The sequence below is a fragment of the Rattus rattus genome, chromosome 1 (genome assembly GCF_011064425.1).
Source record: "Rattus rattus isolate New Zealand chromosome 1, Rrattus_CSIRO_v1, whole genome shotgun sequence".
Lineage (NCBI taxonomy): Eukaryota > Metazoa > Chordata > Mammalia > Rodentia > Muridae > Rattus > Rattus rattus.
In genome coordinates this window covers 98,959,571-98,966,641 of record NC_046154.1, presented here as the reverse complement: position 1 = coordinate 98,966,641, position 7,071 = coordinate 98,959,571, and the positions used below count along the sequence as shown (strand labels likewise).

At 38.1% G+C, this 7,071-nt stretch overlaps 1 pseudogene; it reads left to right on the top strand.

Annotated features, from left to right (window-relative positions):
• Positions 1-1,021: 1,021 nt before the first annotated feature.
• LOC116898625 lies at positions 1,022-5,715 on the top strand (annotated as a pseudogene).
• The last annotated feature ends 1,356 nt before the right edge of the window (positions 5,716-7,071 follow it).

The window sequence follows — 7,071 nt, the reverse complement described above, 5'->3', positions numbered from 1 at the left end:
TTTTACCCACTTAGCTATTTTACCAGTCCACAGTAGTCAGTGGTTTTGATTTGCACTTCTTCTTCAATGGTTAGTCTTGCCAAAACTTTTCATATGTTTGTTGGCTATTTTTATGTCTTCTTTTGAGCAATGTCTATTTAGGGCTAACGCTTCCTCACATGTAGTTTTCATAGTGTTGGGACTGGAATAACACCTAATGTATGATAAGCAAGTACTCTGATATAGAGTTACATCTCTAGTTTTGTTTTCTCTAATTTCCCTGCATTATTTTATTTGATTTTTGAGTTTATAATGTAACCAAATCCTTTCTCCCTTTCCTCCCCTCAAGACCTTCCAAATATTCTTACTTGCTCTCTTTCATGTTTATGGTCTCTGTTTTTCATTCATTTTTGTTGCATGCATATATATACATACACACAATATTATATTTTATATATTATAATCCTAAATATAACCTGTTCAGTCTGTGAGTTGTTTGTATATATTAATTCAGGGCTGATCATTTGGTATTGGATATCCAAGTTATGTGCTCCTCCTTGGGAAGACTCTTTCCCTTGCTCTCACCATTTCTTAAATGCCTGAGGTTCTTTGCATAGTATTGGTGCCTCACGAACATTGTCTTTCCCCTGACCATTTTAACATGTATCTATTTTTCCCCTTATTCAGCTCATGATGAGGCACTCTTGTTGGTGATACTTTGTGAGTGGAGCTTCTGATCTTGCTAGTAGAAATTGCTTCACAACAAACCCTTTGATCCTCTGGCTTTTATATTGCAAACTAGTGCAGCCACTATGAAAATCAGTATTACAATTTCTCAAAAAAAGCTAAAAATAAATCTGCCATATTACCCAGCTATACCATCCCCTGGCATATGTTCAAAGGAGTTGACATCCTATTCCACAGACACTTGTTTATCCAGGTTCAGTGTTGCCCAATTCACCATAGCTACAAAGTAGAAACAATCTAAATGTCCTTCAACCAATAAATGGATCATGAAAATGTGATAAATATACACTATGGGATGCACTCAGTTTTATACAAAGGTGAGGTCATCAAAATTGCAGGTAAGTAATGGATGTAACTGTTGCAGTAAATAATAAAAATAAAATAAAAATTGAATATCAACCTTCCCCTGTGGTTATAGTCACAGCTCCTAGCAACCGGTAAAATCAAAATTCAATAAATAATCTTGTAATTTATCAATCAGGTTTATATCAGTAAATTCTCACCCCAAAAAGTATCCACACAACAAACTCTAAACAAATTAATAATAATAAAAACTGCCCACCTAGAAAAGACAAATTATCCTATAAAAATCCATCCCTTATGAAATATTCATAACTGCCTGGGGCCCATTAAAGCCTTACAGATCTGGGTCATCCTTCTCTGTCTCCGTCTTAGTTCTTCCTCTTCCCGTCTCCTCTCTCTTCTCTCCAAAACTCTGTGTCCGCCTGACTTTTTCACTGCCCAATCACAGGCCTTGCCTTATCTTGTGCCTGCCTTCACTTGCATATAGAAAACAATCCACATGGAATTAAAAAAAGATCATACTGAGTAGGAACCACAGAATGAGAAAGACAAACATTGCATGTTCTGTCTCATTGGAAGCTCCTAACTCCAAATATTGAGGTGTAAGCTACAGAATAACTTCAAAAACCAGGAAAGTAGAAAGGGACCATTGTTGAAGGAGGGTGTTAGGGAGCTAGAGAGAGGAATGCCTCTAAAGCATGAAGTGTGGGATTTCTTTAAGGACCATTGAAAATATTCTCGATTCACATAATGCTGGTTGTTGTATGGTGTTACAAATTTACTAAAATCACGAAAAGTATACTTCAAATGGATGAAGATTTACTATGTAAATTTTATCTTTCAATGTCCAGAAAGCAAACAAATAAGTATCACTTAACATTGGGCTATCTAGTATGGTAGTAATTGGTGGCTGGGAGATGCTGAGCACGTGAAATATGGCTGCTTTCAAAGTCAATGTACTACAATAATGAATATTAAATTTCAAACAAACTAAACCATGTCCACAATGTATCTCAATGTTAATTACAAGATGAAATGGTGGCACTTTCAGTGTAGGTTGAAATAAAAATAAATTAAAATTATTGAAACTAAAATGAAGAGTTGACCTTTTGAAGTTGTCTTGTTCAACCATCACCAGAGAAGCTTCTTTGTGCAGTAGATGGGAACAAATACAGAGACCCAAAGCTCGACAAAGTGCTCAAAATAAGAGACATTGGAAGACTCAGTCCTAAACGGGATATCCCTTACCAAATCCCTCTCTTTGGGGCTCAGGAAACACAGCAGAAGAGGAGGCAGAAACGTCCTTATAGCTAGAGTATAGAGTAGCAAAGGAGAATCTAGGAGAGTAAGGCCTTTCAGGCACAGCAGAACCTATGAACATATAACCCCCCCCCGCCAGAGACAGTGGGAGCAAGCAAAGGGCCTGCATCTAAGCCACATGGGGTCCCAGCACTGAGGAGAAAAATGAACGTAAGCTCTCACTCATAACCCAGAAACTATCTCCAATTGATAACTCCTGGCAAATGAAAAATTAGTTTTTTTCCAGCAGTAACTGAGTCACACAAGACAAACTCAACATCACGTGTTTGGAGACTCTTTGTCTCATGATGCTTGGTCAGAGCTCTTCTCTTTATAAAACTTATAGTTTTCATATATATATGTACACACACACATATACATATATATATATATATATATATATATATATATATATATATATATATATATATATATATATATCAGGGTTTCCAGTCTTGCAGTTTGTTTCTTTGTTTTGTTTATCCTGGCATCTACATGTGTTTCTTGTACTTCTTTTACCCCCTTTCTTCTTTTATCCTATTCCCATTTGTTTTTGTATTATTACATCTTATTAATAGTTTTAGATGCTTTTTTGTATTCTAACAAGAGAGCAAGAAAGGGTATGGATTTGATAAGCGGGGAAGTGGGGAGAATGTAGGAGCATTTCAACGAAGGGAAACTGTAGTGAGAATATTCTCTATGAAAAAACCCTATTTTCAGTAAAATAAAATATGGTGGTCAGAAAATTTAAGCTTACTTACATTGCTTATACTTTTTATTCATATTATTTTCAGTAGGACAGGCCTTTTCTGGAAGATTAGAACATGAAGATGACCACAGTCTACTTTTGTATCCAGAGAACTAATAGCAAACCATACGTTTCAAGTAGCTCATAAAAAAGGTCTGTAGAGTTGACTGTTTTTATGGAACTATGTGGTTTTAGGTACATTTCAAAGATGGAAGAGAATGAAATGATGCTGGTTTCTATTGACAAACATGCAAAAAAGCGTAGGAATAAAGGATTGCTGTTTATTGGGAAGAATCAATTTTAGAGATTGTGAGGAATGTCACTATTTTTGCAGAACACTATGTATTTGACAACAAAAAAAAGAAATTCTCTAAAAGTCACATAGACATGGCATGCTTACACTACCAAATCACAGTATACTTTCTATCTTTATCAGAAAACACCAGTTCTTTTGTTGAACTGAAATAGGATCAGGATAAATGAAATGGTGCGCTGCCACTCTGAGCCCCCGTAAGCATTTAACCCTCTCTCTGTGCTGCTGACTTTATAGAGTCTACTGAGGCAGTGTTTTTATCTTCTCTGCGGTAGCTGACTCCTAAGTCAGAAGTGTGCAGGGTGACAAGGATGTCCATAGGAATTTCCTTGCTAGACTCAAGAAAAGATGGATACTGTGTTATTTAAAGAAGACAGAATTGGCTACAGCTGATGAGTGCACCTTTGAGCTTTCATAACCCACAGTGTATCACCTTGTCAGACCACATGGTTTAATGGGCTATTGATGAAATAGAGGAAGGAAGCAAAAATACATTCAGAAATCTATAAAAAGCTATTATTTATATACTGTACGGCAGGGAGTTGTTGATGAAAATGTTTTTTTTTTATCTCCAAGATCCACATAAGTTCAACTTCTTAATCATATAGAAACTATTACTTACATAAAAAGAGAAACATGTAAATTATTGTAATAAAAAATTAAATATCAACAAAACCTTTTTATTGGTAGACAATTATTTCTAAAGGCCTCCACTCTTATATATAATTATAGGACATGAAAGGAGAGACTTATAGCTCCAGTGGCTTCTCGAACTCAGCAGGATGCTTGTCAGAGCATGGGGTATTAGAAATATGGACAAGAAAGGGATAGGGCAACGGACTCCTGGTTTTATGAGTAACAATCTGAAATGCAAGCTGCAGAGGTAAGCTTCTGATCAATAGCATTATTGCTTTGATTCATGGTTCAGGGAAGCGGTGCTTTCAGACTGAAATATTTAAGGGTAAGCTATAGAGTCAGTGGCAAGAGCATCTTCTCAGGAAATCGAGTCTCCATGTCTTTTGTAGTTCATTGCAGAGTGATATTCTTTTTATTTTTTCTTTATTGATGTGTATTTATTGTACAGGATACCAACTCTCAAGTTTATTATCTAATTTTTTTACAATGTTTACCCTCTTGTTTCTTTTTCTTTTTCCCCCTTTCATTTTCTTCTTTTTTGCCAGTATCTTTTCTCCCTCTAGTCTTTCTCCTGTTTCATAACAAATGTGTATGTGTGTGGTAATATATCATAAACATTATATATGTCATATATATAATACATAAATGACTTCATGTGTCTATAAAATGTTAAGATCTACAAATGAGAAAAAATTGTATTTACCTTTCTGAGTTTAGCTCATTTCACTTAATATGATGATTATTTATTATATTAATCTCCACAAAAATGGAATCATTCCACTGTGTGTATGCAGCACGCTCTCCTTATCCACTGAGTTCTTGATTTTCTTCTCCACTCTTTTCCCCATGAGAAGGCTAGGCTGATTCCATGACAGGCTTCAAATTGGCAGTTGAGGGGACTATGCCTAAGAACTAGGCAAGTCCAGACAAGCCCAGGCAAGTCAGTTACTAGAATAAAAATCCAGGCTTCAGGCAACTAGTCAGAAACTACCCTGCCACTCTTTTCAGTCCCAGGACAAGAGTCACTTTATTGCAGGCAGTTTAAGTAATCAGAAGGCTAGGCTGGAACCTGTGCTGCTGGGGCAAGTGGATGGACTAGTGCAGGAAGCTTAAATTCTCTTCCAACTAATTCAGCACAGCAGGGCCACAATAGTTCTGACAACCTCATCACCAGTTCTACCAAGAACATCCCAGGCTTCGACAATTCTGGGAATATCAGTAGTGCCCCCAGTGACCTACCTTTCTGTTGGAGCCCAAGGAGTCAACAACACAGCTTCAGGGAATAACAGACATGAAGGGATTGGGGGTGGCAATGGGGAGAGAGAGAGAGATACTGAGGACCCAGGTGGTGGCCATCATAGCCATGGAGACTGTGGCAATCGGCATGGAGATAGTGGCCTCCATGGAGATGGATACCGTTACCCAGAAAGTAGTAGCCGTCATACTGATGGCCACCGACATGGAAAGACGAGGCACGGAGGAAGTGCCAGCAGACATGAAGAGATCATGGGTACAAATGATGGCAGGAATGGAGAAAGCAAGAAAGAAGGCTTTAATCGTGAAAATAAGATGGACCCCCAAGGTGGACAGCAGCAGGATGGACAAAGTGGACAGCAAGACAGATAAGACACCTGATGGCTTTGCTGTTTCAGAGACACCCAAATGCAAGAAAAACCGATGGGATAGTTAGAGGGTATGTGAAAGTCAGCATGGTCAGTTGTCTTTAATTTTATTTTTAGAAAGATTTTGGTAACGAGGTGTCTCGGGCTGGGTTGAGGTCCAAGATATACAGACCCCCTGCCCTTAGTGGAGAACTGGAGCGTGGAGATATTATACCTTCATCTGGTGTTCATTCAGATGTTTTCTGGAACCTGAGTTGGCCCCAGAAAGCAGAGGGTTGCTTTTGTTTGCTCTAAGAGTTTTAAGGAGGGTAAGTAAAAAATGCTTAGAGGGAAAGAGCCTTTTAGGGCACTAAAACTCACTCTAGGTTTATAATAGCTTATAATTTTTACTAAAATGTCACCTTATAAACATCTATAATTAATTTTTTTTTCTTAGCTGTGGCCAGGCAGTCCCATTTTTTGGAGTTGGCTTCTACAATCTCAACTTTTGACCTGTTAGGGCTGCTTGGGAAGCAGTTTGGTGCTTTCAGATGTTTGCAGGAAAGATACCTGATAGCTCAGCTTCCCCAGACTTTGTTTCCAGCCCTGAGACATGTAGGGAAAGACAGCCTTCCAGACACAGGCTTTGAAATCCTAAGCCATTAAGACTGAAGGAATGGTCATCATGGAGGGATTCCAGGATCATCCAGGCCTGGAGTACAGCTAAATTTACCATTTCAAACCAACCCCAACAGTAGCTTTCAAAGTGTCTGTTTCATTGTTTGTTTGTTTTTTCAATTTGCCCTCATAGTAGAAAAAGTCTTTTGCTGACATGATTCTGATTTTGGTTCTATCTTGTTTATAAAAGGAAAAGAAATATACAAACTTTGAATTTTGTGATTGTTGTTAAGGTTTCTTTAAGATGTGCATTCCCTCTCTGCTTGATAGTAAATCTCTTAACTACTGGGACCTGAGAGCTGTCCTTTCTACCATAAAATTAGTTGCTACATATTAAATTATGGCTTAGAATAGTACAGCCCATGATGTGAAATGTGGGAAATGATTAATTATTAAACTATCAGAAAAGTCAAAAGAAAGAAAGAAAGAAAGAAAGAAAGAAAGAAAGAAAGAAAGAAAGAAAGAAAGAAAGAAAGAAAGAAACTACCCTGCCTTCAGAAGCTGCCTGGCTACCTGGCCTGACCTGAGGCAAGGGCAGTGGGTCAGCAGCCGTTTCCAGTCTTCCCCAACAACAGTTTCCAGAGCCCCCAACACCACCCCCACCCCACCCTGGCCCCAGCATTGGTTCTGGAATGAGATAGAGCCAAGATTAAGATAGAGGTCACCTACCCCTCCCTGGAATTCCCTGAATGTGCTTTAAATCCAGCCTGTGAACTCATTTCAGGGTCTCTCTATTTTGGTAATGGGAGACCCCAGCATACTGGACT